The sequence below is a fragment of the Brachycentrus maculatus genome, unplaced genomic scaffold (assembly GCF_059751285.1).
Source record: "Brachycentrus maculatus isolate JH-2025_06_01 unplaced genomic scaffold, ASM5975128v1 h1tg000024l, whole genome shotgun sequence".
Taxonomy (NCBI): domain Eukaryota; kingdom Metazoa; phylum Arthropoda; class Insecta; order Trichoptera; family Brachycentridae; genus Brachycentrus; species Brachycentrus maculatus.
The window spans coordinates 696,631-719,614 of record NW_028280778.1 but is presented as its reverse complement, the minus strand read 5'-3'; the positions used below and the strand labels follow the sequence as shown (position 1 = coordinate 719,614).

Sequence of the window (22,984 nt, the reverse complement as noted above, 5' to 3'; positions counted from 1 at the left end):
GATTAAACCGAATCTGATACGTTAGTGCACCCTCTACTTAGATTCATACATGTTTAAAATATTAATTAAATAATAGGTAGGTAGGTACTTTTGATTGCAAAAAATAATCATCCAAACGAATTACGCAACAATTTATTAGTTAATTAAAACGTGTTTATTTTGTGTTTAATTTATATACGCCTGTGTTTTTTTTAAAGTGAATTATTATTTTTAAATAAAATAATAAATACCCTAGTGAGTGCTACAGTTTTTAAGTGTGTTTTTCCTGGTTTTGAGATTATGTTTGTAAGTATTTTGAATTTAATTTAAAATAATCAAATACTCGTTTTCGTCTGGATTTACAACTTGGTTAAGTTGACACTCCTTCGATTCTATTTTTATTAATTTGATTTCTTCTGTTACCTTACATTACATTTAATATTTTTTAAACCCCTTATCCGCACCCAATGGTGCATAGGGCACTGCATCGTATAAACGCAGTGATATCTTGATCGTTAACACATGAATAAAAGGTGATTAGCCCTCCTCTACAAGTACCAGTCCAGGGTAGGTAATATTGAATAAATATTAAAGTGAAAAATCTCTTATAATTATAAGAACCCCTCTGGGAATCGAACCCAGGGGAATTCAGTACGGTAGCCAAGCATGCTGGCCATTACACTACGGAGGCGGACAAACATTTAATATAAACTCATATTTTCACTTAATTTAACATCGCATCTATTTATATATTCTTACAATAAACATAACATTTCTCTTTCTTTTTAAATTCTTGCAGACTTTTTTCTTTCTTCATACATTCAGGCATCTCATGGTACATTTTGAAACCCTTATAAGTAATACAATTTAGCGATTATGTTTTTTTTTTAATGGCAATTTATTTTATCCATATTTCTAGTTACATGTTTATGATTTTTTTTATTATTTAAAGCTACCTTATTCTAAACCTATTTAGGTATTCTACTGTTAAAAAATTATGTTTAAAAATAAGCACATTATTTATTATAGGTATCCAGTTGAGTTCTCCTCGCATTTTCTTTATTTATTTTTCTTAAGCACTATTCTCATGGCTTTATTTTGGAGTATTTCTAATTTATTTAAAAAGCCTGAATGTGGAAGAGGCAAAGATTGTAAAGACAGACTGGTATGGCGCTCTATTTTTTCTACCTTCCCCTGCGTAAGCGGCGAGATTATTAGTTAAAACTACTATTATTACTACCATCAAGCCGTTGCCACAGGGGTAGGCAGAGAGAATAGAACGCCACACCAGTCTGTCTATGCAAACAATCTTCGCCTCTTCCACATTCATGCATCTCCTCAGTCCTCATACATACCCGTCGATTATTACGACTCCCGACCCGACCACCGTATTTAATACTAAAAAAAAAAAAAAAACTAACCATCACGCCCCTTCTCCGCAGGGGTAGGCAGAGAGAATAGAGCGCCACACCACTCTGTCCTTGCAAACATTCTTCGCCTCTTCCACGTTCATGCATCTCCTCATACATACCCGCCGATTGTTACGACTCCTAACCTGACCACTTTCAAGTATTTGGCATACCTGATCGTGCCATGTTTTTCTCGGTCTTCCTCTGCTTCTTTTCCCACTAAAATTCGCCTCATAAATTTATTTAATACTATCGTTTTATTTACATTCCTGATCGAAGACCCGAGAGAATGAAGAGCTTAATACATGTTATAGGTTATGGAAGTTCTTTATTCGAAGATTATTAAGCATCAACGTTTGCCGCGTTATCTGCGGGCCCACATCACACCTACATACATAATATAAACGCAAGATGACGTCGGGATAAACGCAGCAGAAAATATTCCGAGATTGTTATTGTCACCGGTTGAAATTCTTCAGGCTCAGTATTCGATAAGTCGCTACTAATTTTCTCTAAACCCAGGTAACATTTGACATTATTGAATTTTTTTATTGAAACGCCATTTTTGTGTAGGAAAAATACGTTTTTCTCCGAAATAGATACGTGATTTTGAAAAGAACAGAATTATTAAAATGTAAGGAGTAAAACAATCAATGTATGTACAGTAAACCCCCCTTTAACGTCGAGATAGGAACCGCGTTATCGTGGGGAACGTTATAGGGGTAAATGTTTTTAAATTGTTTTTGAATTCAATAATGACTCATTTATATCATTTTCACTGGTTGAAATGTAAAAATACAATGAAAATATTTAATTTCATTAATTGATTCGGCAGTGACTTAGTGACAAGATACGGTGTTTGAAAATGATGCAGAATGCATCGAAACACGTGTCACAGTATATTTTAAGAAATAGTGGTATTTACTTAGTAAAACATTAATTAAAAATATAAAATATTTAACCCCAATTAAATATATACACAGGGTGTCCCTTAATCCGTCTATTCCTTTTAAGGGGTGTTAGGCCAGCTTATGACTCACCAAGAAATGAAAATATGACCTCAGTAAAAGTGTCTTAGTTTTCCAGATATTTCCACTTTTATGAATTTTCCGAACATCTACGCCTTAGGTCAGTTTTTTTAATGCTACTTTTTCAATCTTTCATATTTTAGGATTTTAATTTTTGTTTCACAATAACACACAAAAATAATTTTATTTAGCATAAACACTTTTGACTAAAACAAAGCAATTCTTACATCGGAATTCCTAATAAAAGAAATAATAAAAAATCAGCTCATTTTGCATTCAAAAAGCAATATTTTTTTTTCTAAAGTAAAATATAATAAATTTTATACTGTTTTTAAAATAACATAAATTGAACAAACTTTTAAAATAACTTGCCAGGTTAGCGTCATATATATTTTTTTCAGGGTGTACAGTCAAAGTCACCTAAAAAAATATTTTAAAATCATTGACTGGGCATTAATATTTTTTTCCCGCCAAGGCAAGCCAGTATTGGTAATATTTTGGACCGTGATCAATAGAATATTTATTCAGTATTATGAATTTATTTTTCAATACAATTTTTTTTTAAAGAAAAAATAAATTGTGAAATGTTACCTGGGTTTAAATAAAATTAAGTTGCTATTTAACGTGTGTAGGGCCTCAAGCCTCGGGCACAATCTCTTGCCAGCCGTAATGACCCGTTTCATAAATTGTCAACTTTATTGTTTGCCCTCAACCCGAACTCGGGTCGGACATCTCCATCGGCGTGTAAATTGATATGGGGAATAAAAATTCGTTCTAACGACACTTTCAGAGAGAATGAAGACATTAGCGTCACGCCTGCGACAACGGATACTTGGAAAATAACGTAAAGTATCTTGTAACAGAGTTGGAACAAGACATTACGGCGCCTGAAGCCCACATTTAAAATAAAAGACTTTGACTCCGCAAGGTATGAGTAATTTCTTATTTTTCTTCAAACCTCTTATCCGCACCCGATGGTGCATAGGGCACTGCATATACAAACGCAGTGTTATCTTTATAGACGTTAACATATGAAGGAAAAGTTATCAGCCCTCCGCTTCAGGTACCAGTCCAGGGTTATATTGAATAAATGTATATTAGAGTGAAAAAAATCACTTATATTTATTTTACCTCCCCTAGGGATCGAACCCGGGACTTCTAGCACGGTAGCCGAACGTGCTGACCATTACACTATAAAGGCGGATGAGTAATTTACTTCTAAGAAATATAGGTTAGGCACTGCTTGTATAATTATATGGAACACTAATAAGGTTGGGTGGGGACTGCTTTTATGCCTTTATGGAATACTTCTTCTAACCCTTATCGAACCCAAGACCTCCGACACGGTACCTAAACACGCTAACCATTACACCACGGAGACGGACAATATAGATTACACGCACCTGAATATTATCTACTTAAAAATATTGTATATTCTTTTTTACCTCTTAACATTTTCTCTTTATCGCTTTCGCATTATGTATGTATTTACTTTTTTTTTTTACTTGTACACTCTAGCATTTCAGGCTATTGCCCTCACCTTCCCACCCTTGTACCGACTCTGCCTCTTATTGGCGATATACAAGATTATTATTATCAGAAAACCAGTACCTATAATACTATTATATGAAAATTATTCATCATTACTTTGTAGGTATCACCTTGGTTATACAGTGCCTATGTATATACTCGTATGTTTCCAGATTAATTTACCGTTTAAGGCACAACATACGAAAAATCGAAACTTAATTTTATTTGGATTCAGGTAACATTCAACGTAACTGAATTTTTTTTCTTAAAATACCTATTTTGTATTGAAAAAAAAGGTATTTTTATCAAAAAATCAAACACTGATTTTTTGTGTGTACAAAATTTATTTGTATGTATTTTATTGCTAAAAAACACATTCGTTTGAAAATGTCATAATAAGGCGAAACAATTGTCACAAAATTTATTTTAATGTGTTTTTTTAAACAATAAAATACAATTCTGTAGAGTGAAAATATCAGTGTTTCATTTTAACATTTATAAATTAAAATTGAGTTCAGTAAATTGAATTTAAATATGCGTATGTTTGTGATCAAAAAGACGTTTAGTTTGTTTAGTTGAGTATACGTCATCCGACCGGATATTAGCTAGTATCCGACCACATACCGGATACTCAAAAAAGGGCTGGATACCGGATAGTACCAGGATATGCCTTTTATCTCTAGTTTAGATTATTCTTATCATGTAAAATTGCTTTATTTTATTTATTGTTTCGGCATTAACTTTGTGGTAAGACATGTTACAATGATTGAAGAAAACACTTCGTTTTTTACCATTCGAGTTTTATTATAGACTACATGTTTCAGAAGTTAAACTTCCATCATTCAGGTCTGTATAGTTACTATACAGACCTGAATGATGGAAGTTTAACTTCTGAAACATGTAGTCTATAATAAAACTCAAGTGGTAAAAAACGAAGTGTTTTCTTTAATCATTGTAAAATTGCTTTAATTATTAATTACAAGCCGTCAGGTTTCGAAATAGACTAGGGTAAATCGGATCACGTTTATTCGCAGATTTTTTTGCAAATATGCATAGCTTTGTTTCGTTAGTATTTCATTAATGTTTCACACGCTACAAGTAAATAGACCTCCTCCTGTTGAAGGAGTCAGGGATCGATTTTTGTCAGTTTTATATTAACGAATAATGAAATATGTGTCTCGGGTCTAACCGATTATATTTATTTATTTGGAAATAAAGATACGAGTACCTATTAGCTTTTTCTTAATTCAGAGGTTGGGAAGCTTGCTGCAAAATTGGAGTCCTGCAGATCGAATGGAATTTTAAGATTAAAAAAATATATTTGGAGATTAGGACTTATCGTTTTGCCACCATATATAAGACAATCAAGTTAAAAACGCGTCGTTTTGACGCAGTGCCCTTTGCACCATTGGATGCAAAAATAGGCCTAAAACATGGCAATCATGTCATCATTAAGGGTGTACTCTCAAATATACAAAGTCATTACGCGACGAAGCCACACGTGTTGTCTGCGCACATTTTTTAGAATACTATTTATTTATATATAATATACCTATGGGATATAATAGGATTATGATTAATATATATTGGAAATTATCGTATTTTTTATAATTCTTTTTAACTCCTTACCCTTAATAACTCTTTTCTTTTTAAAACCATATATTTATTTCGTTCAAAACATATTTTTTCAATACAAAAAGTTGTTTTAAGGTAAAAAATCTATTTCGTTAAATGTTACCTGGATTTCAAGAAATGTGTGTTACGTTTCATCGTATATTTGGTCTTTACATGTTACAAACCCTCTGATGTAACCGGGGGGTATTGATCACCCCAACTCGTCAACTCTAGAGGACTGAGCCTTGCCACAACGAAGAATGTCGTCCCAAAATAATACTTGAGCACACACCCAGTCCACATAACGAGTTATAACCACCAGCGAAATGTGAATTTGATATTTTTTATCGCATTCAGAACAGGATGACAGAAGATGCCAAGTTAAAATGAAACTTGTCCCAGGTGTCCTTTGGTAACGCGGCCATTTTATAGCAGGTACAGAGTGGCGCTAAATCAATCACCTTATCGGAAGATATTATAATTTTTGCTAATGGCGTCATACTTGATATAAAATCATATTTGATATTTTTGAACTAGACAACTGCAGAATACAATCAAATTAATTAAACAGGCACAAATATGTATCAACACTGTCAGCATGTCATCTTTTCCACTTAGAAAAATTTGTAGAGGTCCAAATAAAGATTTCCATCACCCAAAATATTTTTTAAAAATTTGTTAAGAAAGTTATTAAAAAACAAAATTGTATGAATAATTTCGCGCCACCTTAAATTTGTTTGTATACTGTACCTGTCTTGTTCACAAATAACAAGTATAATTGACGTGCAACGCTTTTTGCAAAAATTATAACATCTTCCGATAGAGTGATCAATTTTGTGCCACTCTGTATAATAATATAAAACAGCAAACCACCATGCTTAGTTTATTGTCCACCATAGCGAATATAATATTGCAGTTTACATAAATATATTATAACGACCATTTTCGGAGCGTCAGACTTTAATTATTATATTCCATCATCGCTAACTGCCTATAAATAAATACATTTCATTATTTATTCGAGTCAAATTAACATCAATTCCATTTGAAATACAAATAAAATGGACAAGCCAATTTATTATTCTGAAGGTAATTACCATATTATTTTTTTCCACATAAGCACGTTATTTCAATATCTGAGTAGGTAAGTCAGGGGATGCCAAACCGTGGCGCATGAAATGATTAGAAGTGGTGCATTTTGCGCTCTCTTATTTAAAAAAAGGCTTAGACCCTAGTTAACTAAACTATATTTGTAGATACAATGCCATTTGTGAATCGCACAATATTAACATATGTAGTAGCTGTGCGGAAATGTCTCCTACATTAATTCCTAATAAACCAAACTTAAGTGCCATGTAACCGGTTCATATTTTTAATAAATACTTTTGATTAAGTTTCAAGTTTTTAATTGTGTAGTCCACTAGAAGAATGTTTACTTATTAAGGGTTAATAATGAACCCATTAATATTTTCAACAGCAATATGATCTCGGCTCAATCAATACACCCTTCAAAAATTTCAACTTCTAGACTTCTGTAAATTAGATTGAAGCTTGTGTGTTGTTACTTTAGGTAGGTATATAAACGTACAAATACAAGGTCATCGAAAAATAATGCCAACATTTTAAATAATTGTTATAAAAAAAAGTATTAGAGGTGATTCTATGGTTTTGATATTAAAATGTGCATTTTTCTTCGTAACTTAGTATATTTCGATAGTGTGTACCGTTCGTCGCTCTGTAGATGTCTAATTTGTAGTCGATTTTTGTCACGTACGTGCAATCATTCCTGGATTAACTGTCATGATAGCGGCAGAAATTTGCTCCCGCAGGTATTTCACATAAATGGAAGTATAAATCGATACAATTCATCGAACAGTGCACACATCGAAACAAACTAAGGTACGATAAAAAAAAAACTTTTTCCGTACATTTTGAGATCAAAACCATTAAATTACATATAATAGTTAAAAAAATAGTTATTTAAAATGTTGGCATTATTTTCCAATGTCACTGTATTTTATCGGTTGATCACCCACTCGTTTCGACGAGGTTATTTCTAACTATTGTAGATTGGTGATCTAAAAAAACACGTCTTTTAAAACGACATAAATTAATCAATTGATTTGCGCTATTGAGGTTTTCCTTTCCTCCCTTAAGCAGATCCTAAACTTATCCCTATTTTACAACTACATATAAACGTAAAAGAAACAAGGTAAAAAATCGTACTTGTGTTTTTTGGCGCATCCAAACTCGTCTATGAAAAAATGGCGCACGGTAAATATAAGGTTGGTCACCACTGAGGTAGGTGGTTGTTTCGGAAAATAATATTTCAACACAAATATGCAATGGAATCATATTACACATTCTTGCGCCAAATTATTTTAATTATTTGACATCTTCTACATAATATAAGTACATTGGCGGCCTTATTGCTGAGAAATATTATATTTCAATCGACCAAAAACACACTAGTGTCACTGGTCGATGTTTGTACTTTATACAGTTGTTTGAAATCAGTGGGCAGATAGTGCTTGTACATTAGTATTGTAAACACGAAATAGAAATACATTAATAAATGATATTGTCGACAATTTGAGGAACTGCTTCTTAAAAATATCAATATGTGATTGAGTAGGTACCTACATTTAAAAAAAGTTAGGTAGATAGTTAAGTAAGCAAAATAACAATTTTCGTAATAATTATTTCCAATGAATTTACTCATTGTAGGTTGTAATAGTTAAGATAATATAAAATCTTAATAATACAAACGAAGAGTAAATTATTTGAATAAATTTTCTTCTTGGCTCTATCTCAACGTTTTTTAGACTGTTGGGGTCAACTCTCCTTATCCTCAGGTTGTAGGTCCTATTATTTATAATTTTTTGTCTTCCTCTAGATGTCTTTCGACGAAGATCCATGGAGATTACCTGGTTCACAATATGTTCAGGCTCTCTACGTCCTATGTGCCCATACCATCTCAATTCCTATTTCTCTACCTTACTATTTATGTATTTTTACACCCTGGTTTCCGCGAATGCGTAAACTCAAAAAGAGAAAACATATTATTTTTATCATGAAGTATACATATAATATATTATGTACAAATTGTCTTTCGGATAACTTAAATATCATAAACACATTATATATATATATATATATATATATATATATATATATATATATATATATATATATATATATATATATATATATATATATATATATATATATATATATATATATATATATATATATATATATATATATATATATATATATATATATATATATATATATATATATATATATATATATATATATATATATATATATATATATATATATATATATATATATATATATATATATTGTATATTATTTCTTAATTTAGCTTATATCAAATAATATAAACTATTTTAAAAACTTAATTTACTACATCTATATGTACCATATATATTTTCATTTCCTTACAGTGCACAAATTTAAAAAAAAAATTCTTTCCGACTCTTTTCATTCTTCATACATTCAGGCATCTCATCATACATTTTTAAACCCTTATACATGAAACAATTTTGCGATTCTGTTTTTTTTTTCATAAATGGCAGTCTTATTTTATCCTTTTTTTTGTATATGATTTTTTAAATGACTATTTTGTGCCAAACTAAATCGTGGCATTTTGACAATCTCTTTTACACCGTTGTTAGATGCGTTATTAAAATTAATGTGGTCTAATTAAATGTTGATTATTTATTATAGGTGTATCTTTAGTCAACTGGATGTGGACCAACTCACGATCTTACTTTCCTGATAACCACTTTCTATCTCATCACGCTTTATACATAATACTTAATTATCTAAACGTCATTAGTTATTATCCATCCCAGTCATTCCGTACCTAGAAATCTATTGCAAAAACAAGGATTTATTGATTTACGGCATGTTGTTAGTGATGTGTTTGCGATTCATTTGAAGATCAGTTTTTGAAAAATAACCGAAGGCCGAGATCTCAGACGATCAAATACAGAACGCGTCGTGTTTCCACGCGCGATTTAAAAAAATAATCTAAACTTGACTTTAAAAAATATTCTTTTTAATTTTATTTTTTTAAACTCCTTACCTTCCAATAAAACATTTCTTTTTCAAACCACATTTTAATTTCGAAGAAATACTTATCTTTCAAATACAACGGGGTTAAGAAAAAAAAATCGTAAAATGTTACCTATATTTAGAAAAAAATAAGTTGCTACTTATCGAATACTGTGCCTTAAGAATTTGAACCGGCGACAATTTTTTTGAAAACAAAAACGTTGTTTTAAGAAAGAAAAAGTACGTCAAATGTTACGAAAATTAAGTGGCGATTCATCATATATTGGGACTTACAAGTATAAATATTTGTACTTTTGAGATGCTGACGCATTATCCGCATCAGACGACTGATGATAAAGTACCTACTCTCGGGAGAGTGAGGTCCGTACGAGCGCAAGAATGGAGTAGGTCCACCGAGCTTTCAAAATGTTGCCACGACGGGTTTTCGTTTGGCAAATGGTACCTACCTACGTGGAAGGAAGTATGAAAGGCAGATATAAATATCTGCTCGTGGATCGATGCCGTCGATGTAAGACGTACCGAGCGAACTTTCAATTTCCAGCTGCTCATCCAGGCCACGTCATTGGCAGCTCTAAATATCGCAAGAACACATCTAATATACGATAAATCGCAACAAAAATTTCTTTAAACCCTGGTATAATTGGCGTAATTGAAGTTCATGCTTAAAACACCGTTTTTGTATTGGAAAAATAAGTTTTTCTTAAAAAGTAAAAAAGAGTTATTTAAAGGTACGGAGTTAGAGAAATGATTTAAAAAATATGTATATTCTAAAAAAAGTCTAATTCCAAAATGTATTTTAAAAAAAATAGCGCAAAAACTAGTTTAGCCTCTAGAACAGCCGATCGCGTGCTGAATTTGAACATTCGAGATCTTAGCCTTAAATGAATTGCAATACTTTCATCGTTTGTGTTATTGAAAAAATAATTTATTGAATGTATGCCAAAAGAAGGTAATATATCGGATGCTAATGTGGTTCCAGCACCATCAATAAATATTGTCAATGTGTTTTCATTATTGGCAGTTTAAATTAAGTAAGAATTCGGAGCGTCAATTCGACGCGTCAACGTTTTTAAGTATCCATTTAATAGGTATTTTGATTTTGATCTTTATGACACTAGCAAACATGGATTTAAGCTAATGAAAAGGATGATGAAATTACGTTGCAAAACGCCAATTCCGTAAAATACTACGTAAAAGTAGGCTTGCCAGATTTCTGAAATATTCAATCGGGACATCGGAATGCCCCCAGCATACAGTAGGTACAGTGAAATAAACGGAAAAGTAAATATCCTAAATAATCCTTCACAGTTAATTATTTTTAGACTTTTTTGTCGTGTACAATAAAATTTAATTTTTACCGGTATGTGAAGTAAACCGGCCGGGACATTTAGATTTTGTCAAACGTCGGGACGTCTGGCAAGCCTACCTAAAGGCCATATCGTAGTCGTACAGGAGAAAGTGACCAACTACCAAAACGTAAAATGTTCAGGAGGGCCATTGCTTGGCAAGAAAATAAACACCAATGCAGTTAGTCATTTTTATTAAAATCTTTTGGAATTTTTTCAGATCAATATTAAGCTAGTAAGATATCAAATAGTCAATGATCACGTTTTTGAAAAACAATCCACTTGGTCACTTTCTCCTGTATGACTACGATACATCGAGTTTTTTTTGCAAAATTCGATTAATAAATTTTAGTTCACGCCTTTGCTTAGTTTGTAGGTATTTTTATCAATTTTTTTTTAATAGCTACATTCCACATCACGTTGAAAAAAAATCTGTGTCGTTGCGTTAGTCTTTGAAAGCGACAACTTGCTAATATATCGCAGGACGCAAAGCACTACCTAAGTACCTTGAAACTTTCTCTTCGAGTTGTCTGCATAAGCGGAGTTTTGCAGCCATCAAGGCAGTATCCGAGATAACAACCTTTCGCCCGAAGCGTCTATCAGTGCATACCTACCCGTGAAGATATCTTAAAATGCATTTTCTGCGGAAATAATAACACTTAATTGCGGAACTTCCAATCTTGTTGCTTTTGAATAACGCTTTCGTCGAGTTCTGAAGATAATCATTACTCGAGATTACATTTTTGGATTTCATATATGCAACGTTTCCATAAAATTATAATGATCAAAGACAGTGGATACTTGTTTATCATTTTATTTCAATTTATCTTCTTCTTCTTCTAACCCGCATCTGCACCCAATGGTGCATAGGGCACTGCATCATATAAACACAGTGTTATCTTGATCATTAACACATGAAGGAGAGGTAATCAAACCTCCGCTTCACATACCAGTCCAGGGTAATATTGAATAAAAACAGTAAACCCCCCTATAACGTCGAGATGGGTACCGCTGTTTTGGACGGAATGTTATAAGGGGTTAATGTTTTAAATTTAGCGGAAATTGCTAAAATGAGTCATTTAAAATTCAAATACAATTTAAAAACATTTACCCCCTATAATGTTCCCTCCGATAACTCGGTACCTATCTTCACGTTAAAGGTGGGTTTACTGCATTACCTGGACTGAACATGCAGTGAAAAAATTACTTATGTTTATTTTACGCCCGACTGGGAATCAAACCCGGGACCTCCAGTACGGTAGCCGAGAGTGCTGATCATTACACTGCGGAGGCGGACAATTTATAGCATACTTTAATCTTTATCTATGGACTTTTTCCTTTTTTGGTGTTATAAGTTATTAACCATGGAAATAAAAGTCTCGTCGCTAAATACTCAAGAAAATACATTTAAACCGTATAAGTAATTGAAATGGCAATCCAGTTTTTAAAAGAAATCTCGCATTTCAGTAGAAGCAGGTCACGAACAATATAATACCCTCCGGCGAATATAGAATTACATCTTTATGTTACTTTTTGTATTTTATTGAAAGAGGGAATATGAAATGTGTTACATGTCACACGTACAATGCACACAATCGTGAAATTCACAATATATGTATATATAAATATATATATATATATATATATATATATATATATATATATATATATATATATATATATATATATATATATATATATATATATATATATATATATATATATATATATATATATATATATATATATATATATATATATATATATATATATATATATATATATATATATATATATATATATATATATATATTTATATATATAAATATATATATATATATATATATATAGACATATATATATATTTAAAACCATATACATTTTTATATGTATTTTTTAATCGCGCGCCGAAGCACAACCGATCTCTAGCGCGGTCGTTCGTATTCTGAATTTGAAATCTGCGCTTTCCCCCTTAAGGTGCATTATCATCCTGCTATCGTTAATTTCCCACTATTAGGAATACCCTGTATAATTTAATATCTTATAAAAAAAACATACAAACGTATTTTAATTTTAAATAAAGACAGAAAAATATTAAGCGAATGATCACACAAACCATCTGGTTGTCTGTGGGTTCTAACATACATATGTAGGCATGCAACACGCTATATCGAATCGTACACTTAAAATTTGGACGTGAACGACCATTAAAATTAGTCCGCTCACAAGACGGACATTTATTTTAATGGTGTCCATCTGAGGTCCATCTCGCCTTTGAATCCGAATAAATATGGCGTGTTACGGGCAGCACGATTAATATTCTGTAGTTTTTTGTTAATTTTTAACTCCGGAGAGATTAGTTCCAGTTCATAATGAAGCGCTAAATTCTACTGATGGTGATCGGGTAACCTTTTCATTATTATTTTTTTATACAAATCTGACTTCTGAGAAGCTGAAGTCCGTTTACCTCGTACAGTTTTCTGTAGAAAAAAAGCACAAGGAATAAAGTTAAAATAATATGATTTATTTGATATAATTCATTCATAATATCATTATATTAGCTGGTGATTCAACTATTTTTATTTGACTATTTTCCATGTTCTGCAACTTAATTTTCTTAAAACAATTGAATTTTTTGCTTAAAACACCGTTTATGTATTAAAAAATGAATAACCCGCATAGCCTCTGTGTTAGAGTCTTATCTACAGGTAGGATGGTAAGGGTGGGGAAGGTATATGTGAAAAATACATCACAAACACCCATACCAATTGAAAATAAATTCTAAATTAAATTAAATTCATTCTCAAATTCATTTCACTACAAGATTTTATATTTTGATTGGTTCGGCCTTGCTAATATTTCTTGGTCGTCCTCGTTCCAATCTGTCATTCACATTTGACAAATATACCCTGTTAGACCTTCTCTCGTCATACATTCGCTCCAGATCATTCGCTCCAGATGTCTAAACCACCCCAAAGAAGCTTTCTTTTTCAAAATATTAAATCAATATTTATCAGTTTCCGAATAAGACGGTGGGATGTACTCGTATTTTCTAGCATCGGATAAGGGAAAAGATATGAAACCAATTCTAAAAAGTTGACCATTTACTTGTACGATTTCTTCTATGGAATTTTTATTAGTCCAAACATGGTATTATATTATTATCTGTAGCCAATTCTATAGCCATTCTCAATTAGTACCTACATGGTTCGATGTGAAAGTTTATAGTGTAAAAAATCACATAAACATACAATGATTTTTCATACGATCAATTATTGTCTGCATGTGATTTCTAATAATATTTAACATTAAAAAAATTTAATACGTGTTTTAATAAAAAAAAAATACATTAGTTGCCTTAGAAAATTTCCTAGCCTATTATGTACAAGGATTTATGGCATATTTAGTTCATATGTCTTAAAAATGATCGATGTGTAAAGTTCACAATAAATTAATTAAGTTGATCCCTTAAAACAATACAAAATATACAATAATACAATAGAGACAAAATATTGAATATCTCATATCAATCAAGATCTGTCATATAGCTCATTTACTTCGTCTTATTCGTCTTGTCATATTTTCTAAATAAGACACCACTAAATCCGATAGATCTTTGTGTCCTATTGCCTCATCAATTTTTGTCAACTGACACCTTCTTTTGCACATTCTGTTTCCAATTTTGTTTCAAATTAGACATACTTACAGTGAATGAGAGACATCTTGTGATAACGTCTCATGACATTCTCAAGTAGAGTTTTATCTAATTTTAAAACGGAAAATGAATTCTCGAAATGCTCTACGACCTGTAAAAATTCGAGTCAAAATGTGGTTAAATGTAATTTTATTCATTTCTTGAATGTTTTTCGCAGATACCTTGTGGCACATTTTATAAACTTTATAAAATTAAACAACTTTGTTTTAACCACCGGTTTGGACAAGAACCTTGTCATCGTCAGGGTTTATTAAATTCTAAAACATTAAAAACATTAAAATACTCTAAATTAATTACATTCTCTTACCAAAAGCTTCCACACACTCCGTAAAAACTCCTAAATGTTATTTTTATTATGCTTTGTTTTTGGGTGATTCCATTAGTTGTTATTTGGGGTTGTTACGCAATGCATAATAAAAATAACATTTAGGATTTTTTACGGAGCTTGTGGAAGTTTTCGGTAAGGAAATATAATTAATTTTGAGTATTTTAATGTTTTTAATGTTTTAGAATTAAATAAACCTTGATGGTGACAAGGTTCTTGTCGAAACCAGTAGATTAAAGTGTTATTATAATAAAAAAATGTGATTAAAACAAAGTTGTTTAATTTTATAAAGTAATTTTATTCATTTCGCCTTTCACATAATTTTATATCATGCATATCTTGTTTCATCATTTCATATGGGATTACGAATAATAATAAAAATAAGAGTTTCTTTTGTCGTGTGTTTTTTTTATAAAGCAAATATGATAATGCCATATACTCATATATGTCACAAATTAATCTTTTTGTTATACGTGCGAGTATGTTTCTATTTGTAAGCATTTTAAACATGTAAATCTTAGGTTTTGTATTAGCACTTTCAATACGGATCGCATTTAATGCCCACGCTAGAAACACCCACATGTTTTAAGCCATTTTTTCTGTAGCGAACGTATCTACCAATATGCATTGTGTGGTGTGTTATGGAACAAGAGAATATTGTAATGAGAGATAAGCCTGATGTGTGACTCGAGGATAATACATGTCTACAGACGTCCTATGTCCTTTGAAACCCTTTCTCAATCATTCATTAACCATGCCAAGACCCGCTTTTCATATGAATGAAAACCATATCGCTCACTCCTTTCAAGAACGTCATAAATAAAAAAAACTTGATTTTTCAGGAGAACGTTTTTAAATCGTACGAATACCTTGCACAGCTGGGTCGGAAACCACATACATGGTATTTAAGGAGGCATATTCCAAGAATTCACACAACGGATAAAAACATACGAGCAAATTGGCAAAAACAATATCTTATCAGACAAGGTGGCATAAAATGAAGCCTCATGAATATTATTATAAAATCCAAGAGGTGTGTTATACGTTTACGAGGGCGACGCTTTTAGGTAGGCAGGCGCTAAAGTTATTGGACATTTTGGTATAAAATAGCTAGTGGGATTCGGGTCATGTTTTACAAGAAATATCAATCAATTTGACACCATTTTAATCGTATTAAAAAATAAGACAAAACGCATGGAAAACTCATTAAAAAACTCTAGGTTTTGGATATATCGCTCACTCCTTTCAAGAATGTCATAAATCAAAATACTTGATTTTTCAGGAGAACGTTTTTAAAGTTTAAAAATGTAATAAAATGTATTAAAAATAAATATCGAGCCACTTATTGAACTTTTAACTGTGCAACAGATCTTTTTAGGTAAAATCTGAAAGTATTTTCTCCTTTTGAAAAATATTTGGTATATTTAAAAAAATAATTAAACAATACCTTTTCTTCAAAATGCAAAGACAACACTTTCTGCCCTGTAGCGGGTAAATATAAGGTTAAAATATGCTTCTTTTGCTGGGATACAGTACATTTTCTAGGCATTCTGAAAACATGTACAACTAAAAATTTACGATTTTTGATTAATGACGTTCTTGAAAGGAGTGAGCGATATGTCGTCAATTACTTTTGTTTTATACAATTATTACCTGCACTTAGCAACGCGTTGTTGTGGCTCAATCTCGTTAAATGAAAATGATTGTTAAAAGTATATTCCAATACAACGATGTGTCAAAATATCAAACAAATGTATGAATAACTTTAGGAAATTCACATCATTTTAGGGTATGTCCATATTCTTGTTTACAAATCTGGGCTTTTTCCCCATAGGAGTTATTTTTACATTTTGACATATAAGCATAGATGAAGAAGAATATGGAAGTCTGGGTATTTACAGGTACTAATAAAATAATCGGTTCAAATTATTAGCTGCATAAAAATTTTAAATCATGTTTTCAGGTGGTTCCCCGAATGTAAAATAATCCGGTTAGGAAATTGCATACGTCTAAATAAAAGGGTCTCAGCTAGTTAAAAGCTTTCTCAAACCAAACATAGATGGCTCCAGTGAACTCATATATAACACGCCATGAGATTTATGATATATGTAGGAGTTCTAAAAATTTCACTAGTGTGGTTGTCAACATGGGTTGATGTTACACGTGTGTAAAGTGATCACAGCATATAATAGGTCGTAAGCTCTGTAAATACCCAGACTTCCATTTTCTTCTTCATCGATGTCCCGGGTTCGATTCCCAGTAAATAATAAAAACATAATCATTTGATGATTAAAGATCATCATTTGATGTTGATATATCAAAATGTAGATCTAAACATAGAAAACAGACTTTTCTCCGTCTGCTTTTTTTTTTCAGAAAAAGAGAAATATTTGTGTTTTTATTGTTTACAAAAATACTTAAACTTATTACTATTTCTGTGGGCCTAAGCGGCTCATTATTAGACATAGGTAATAAATTGTGGTAGAGTGGGTTCGAACTGAGAAATTCTGACTCAAGAGTCCACGACACTAACCACGGGACCACTACCCGACACAAACCAGTCATTTAGATTTTATGAGTACATACTCGTATACTAAGAATCTACATAATATATCTAGTTTTCAGTTGTCAATAAAAAGAGCAGAATACAATGTGGTGGGTACCTCGTTTGTGGTATAAGGGGTAGTCCCTCCGTGCCAGTAGCTATACTTACACAGCTGAGTAGTCAATGGGACCACCCAAAAAGCATCCCTTTACGGATTCAGTGTGGTTGAAAGAGGTAACCTAATATTTAATCCACTACTCACGCGGAAAGCACATACGCCCCTCTTTCCTCCACATATACACACCCTAAAATTAAGTATGTTTTTCAACCACCCTTTTCACGGTAAAACCGCTGATTTGAAAAAAAAATGTTATATTGGCTACCGCATCGGTTCAAAGCTGGGTAATCGAAAAAACGAAAACAAACTAAATGAATATGTTCGATATTCAACGCGTTCGATGCTGTTGAATCAATGTATAATTTGCAAGAACCTGTTTAAGGCTAGACTAACACGTGAATAAAATTTGTCGTTACCTGGTCTATTGGTTTCAGAGAAATAACTATTTTTCCTTAACACTACTGCGCCACTGACTGGGTTCAAAACTTACAAAAACCCACTTACAGCCAAGATAAACATATTTATATTTACTGGAATTTATAAGGAGTTTTAGATTTGTTTAAAAGGGTTTCGTCTTATTTTTGGATACGATTAAAATGGTGTCAAATTCATTGATATTTCTTGTAAAACATGGCCCGAATCCCAGTTTCCATTTTATAACAAAATTTCTAGCGCCTACCTAGAAGCGTCGCCCTCGTAAACATAAATATAACACACCTCTTGGATTTCATAATAATATTCATGAGGCTTCGTTTTATGCCACCTCGTCTGATAAGATTTTGTTTTCGCAAATTTACTGGTATGTTTTTATCCGTTGTGTGAATTCTTGGAATATGCCTCCTTAAATACCATACCTATATGTGGGGCGTTTCCGACCCAGCTGTGCAAGGTATTCGTACGATTTAAAAAGGGTTGGAAATAAGTTACAAACATTTATGATATCATATTATTTTTGAAATAATTTACTGTGGGGATTTCTTAGCTTCGTGCTTCAAGAGGTCGGCTGTCCAAACTTAAAACGCAGTAAGGGACATTTTTTTGTATGTTTTTTTGCATTTTTGGGCTAAGTAGAATCTACTTATTCCAAAAATGCAAAAAAGGTACTACGAAAAATTGTCCCTTACTGTGTTTTAAGTTTGGTTTTAAGTTTCTAGTTAAATCATGTGGGTATGATTAAGTTTGCCATAAGTAGGTTATGCATTTAAAAATAAACGTATATTCTCAATCCAAGGAACTAACTTTCCTTGAATTATATTGCAGGCGATTTTATCTTAAAATATTTTAAATTTTTTAATGTTTTTTCTTCTTTTAATTTTAACTTCAGTTGTATCTTCTCCTGACTATGTGTCAAGTCCAATATTTTACCTTTAATATAAATCATAAAATAACATTATTTTTTTCTTTTAACTAAGCGTCCAATGATGGGCATGTGCAGACTATCAAAAAAAGACGTAATTATTACCATTCACTAATTGAAATAAACATAGCAAAAATACAAATACAAAATCCACATGAAAATATCATATTCTGTTTTATTATTACGTACTTAAAATAACAAACAACTATTTCACGGCCTTTTTCTTTTTCTAAACAACATTAGAAAATTAAATAGTACAAGAATTAAATTTTTAACGTTGTTGTTTTCTGCTTTAATTTAATATTATACTTATTTTGACATATTTTACAATAAACATAAATATAGTACAATAAAGATAAATTTCTATCAAGAAATGTCATAAAATAACATCAATCTAACTGTCATCTAAAATCTTTGAGTGACTAAAAATATCTTATTAATGATTCGGCAGTCACTTGTGGTAAAATCTATGCATTTTTAATTAACGTTTTACCTAGTAAATACCACTATTTCTTAAAATTCACTGTGACACGTGTTTCGATGCATTCCCCATCATTTTCAAACACCACAAACATCCGGTGTTTGAAAATGATGCAGAATGCATCGAAACACGTGTCACAGTAGTTTTTAAGAAATAGGGGCATTTACTTAGTAAAACATTGATTAAAAATGAAAATATCATATTTTCGTGGAATACTGACTGACCTTCCTATCTCGACTTTATTTATATGTAGTTTATTTAAAATTTAATACATAGTTTTTAGCTTGATGAAATATTTTGGGTTTATTTTCAACGCATGTTAGTGCTTTATTCGGACTTAATATATTAACCAAGTACATGTATGTACATATATATATAAATATGTATATATATATATATATATATATATATATATATATATATATATATATATATATATATATATATATATATATGTATATATATATATATATATATATATATATATATATATATATATATATATATATATATATATATATATATATATATATATATATATATATATATATATATATATATATATATATATATATATATATATATATATATATATATATATATATATATATATATATATATATATATATGAATTGTTTTAATTCCCTTGTCGTTCGTAGTGTTCTACGTTTATTTCGCCCGCAAAAGATTCTCCAGTGTAGCACAACCGGTTGACGCCATTCCCGTCGAGCGTCGCAATTAAGATATTGATAATGAGGGTGTAATTTTAGCGAATAAACTGGATGCTGATTACTTGGAAGTCGAAATTAATTGTAGGAAGTAAAGAACGAGAGCGTCCCTGATTGGATACAGTCTTGTGTAAGAAAAAAAACTGAACCTTCTCTACATAAGAACAGAAAAAAAACAGATACACATTTCATTTCGTCTACGATTAAAATACCTTTTTTTAGTTCATTTAAAAGCGTTTAGAAAGTGAAGCAATTACAATAGTGCACGAACTTTTAAAGTATCACTGGAGTGTAGGTTTTTTTTGTAGCAGTATTAAAAATACCTTCTCTAATACTACTACTACTACAACCATCACGCCGTTTCTCCACAGGGGTAGGCAGAGAGGATGGAATGCCACATTCTTCTGTCCTGACGTACACTCCTTGCTACCTTCACATCCATACACCTAGTCACACATGTCCTCCGATTACGCAGACTTTTGGCACCACCAGATTGTAGGTTCTGATTAATCTGATCGTGCCAAGTCTTTTTCGGCAGTCCTCTTTCTTTTATCCCGTTCACATTCGTCACATATATTTTCTTAGTCATTCTCTCGTTATCCATTCGCTCCTCATGTCCATACCGCCTTTTAAACTCTTCTTACTATTTTCAATAATCCCTTGTTCAGCCTTACATCCCTTTCTTATATCTTCGTTTTTAATCCTGTCATACAATGATTTTCCACACATTCGTCTGTGGGAGCGCATTTCAACAGCGTTCACTCTGCTTTCATCCTTCCTTCTCTAACTAACTAACCATCACGCCACTTCTCTGCAGGGGTAGGCAGAGAGAAAATAATGCCACACCACTCTGTATTTGCAATCATTATTCGCCTCTTCCACATTCATGCATCTCCTCATACATACCCGATGATTATTCCGACTCATTCCTTCTCTCTAGGTATTAATGCGTTGGGCTGGTATTTTTTATAGCCCCGAAAGCGACCGACACGCCTTTCGTATTCCTTGCACTGGTAAGGCTTCGGGGAACGTTGGAACAGTGTTTTTTTTACCCGAGAAACCAATTTAAGCATTCCTCGATCCGTTCACTTAGGCAGGTAACTCAGCAAGACACCATTTTGGCCGAACGCTAAACACGATAAGTGTAACTCTCTTGTTGGCGGGATGCGAGGATTCTGCGATAATTTACATTATTTATACTCGAGATGATTTGAAAGTAAAATTAAGTAAATTCTTAAAATATTTTTAAAAAATTCTTATAAAAATGCACCCTCAAATACGTATCCATCTTTTGAGCTCAATAAAAAGTATTTTCTGAGATGAAAGTATCTTCTTTTGAGCTAAATATAATGAAATGTGTAAATATGATAATTCTTAATTATGGTTTAAATATGAACATTTGCTATAACGGTGATGTATAGTAAATATTGAGTAAATATTGAGTAAATATACATTTTCAGGATTTGAGTTCTCGTTATTAACGGAAATTAATATTTTTTCAGTAACTTTTATGCTATTATTTTTTAACATCTCATCAAAGATGAAGAAGAATATGGAAGTCTGGGCATTTACGGGGCTGACGACCGTCATAGGCTGGTTTAAGTGATCACTTTACACACGTGTAACATTCACCAATTCTACCCATTATTGACAACCACACTACTCAAATTCTTGGAAGTTCTGTATATATGGACCAATTTAGAAACCTTGTTCTTGAATCACTAGAACTTCACTAGAGACATCTATTGGTGAGATGTAAATTATGTATATTGATGTATATTGGTTCATATATATAGAACTTCCAAGAATTTGAGTAGTGTGGTTGTCAATAATGGGTAGAATTGGTGAATGTTACACGTGTGTAAAGTGATCACTTAAACCAGCCTATGACGGTCATCAGCCCCGTAAATGCCCAGACTTCCATATTCTTCTTCATCTTTGATGAGATGTTAAAAAATAATATGAAAATAACTCCTGTAATTGGAGATAATTCAGATTTTGTGAACAAGTATTTGGACACACTCAAAATGTTGTAACTTTTATGCTTTTAAATCGGCCAAAAATAGATCCAATTGCTTGTCACTTTGACAGAGCATCATTACTTTCAGTTTTTGTAATTGGTGTGTCTTTGTTTTAATTTGCAAATAATTTATCTTTAAATGCTAATAAATACAAAGGTTTTTAAAAAAAACCTTCAAATTCATTAAAATGTAAAAATTAAACAAATTTGGATATTTTTAAATATTTTATTAATTTTAATACATGCACGATATTTAAAAAAAATATATTTTTAAATTGATAAAAAGTATATCCACAAATATTATTTAAGAACAAAAAAATTCAAATCATCAAAATATGATAAATCGACCTTCTTCTTAAAAAAAATCATTGATATATTAAGGATCTATCCTTAGAAATGCTTTGGGGCAGCCGAATTCAGTTAACCCGTTGTTAATGGAGTCGTCATTATGAATATTTTGTATCATGATTAGTTTTATGATAAAAAATATACAAGTCTCGGGAGAGCTTCAATTTGGAACGTCTGTATTACACATAATGTCGCATTCGCTTTTTTTTACACCATCTCTTTAATTTTTTTTCTCTTGTAAGTATCATACTGGATGGATTAAGGTGGTAGCTAGGAAATGAGATGAATACACTTCTGCAGTTTACAGAATGATGATGTTTTGTATTAAATAATA

General features: G+C 31.5%; 1 protein-coding gene across 1 annotated transcript in view; it reads left to right on the top strand.

Moving 5' to 3' along the window:
- Positions 1–128: 128 nt before the first annotated feature.
- Positions 129–22,984, top strand: part of LOC148313057 (uncharacterized) — a 141,120-nt gene continuing 118,264 nt past the window's right edge. The window contains exon 1 of the mRNA XM_088268738.1: positions 129–285. The gene's annotated coding sequence lies outside the window, so the exon portion shown is untranslated. The remainder of the gene's footprint in view (positions 286–22,984) is intronic.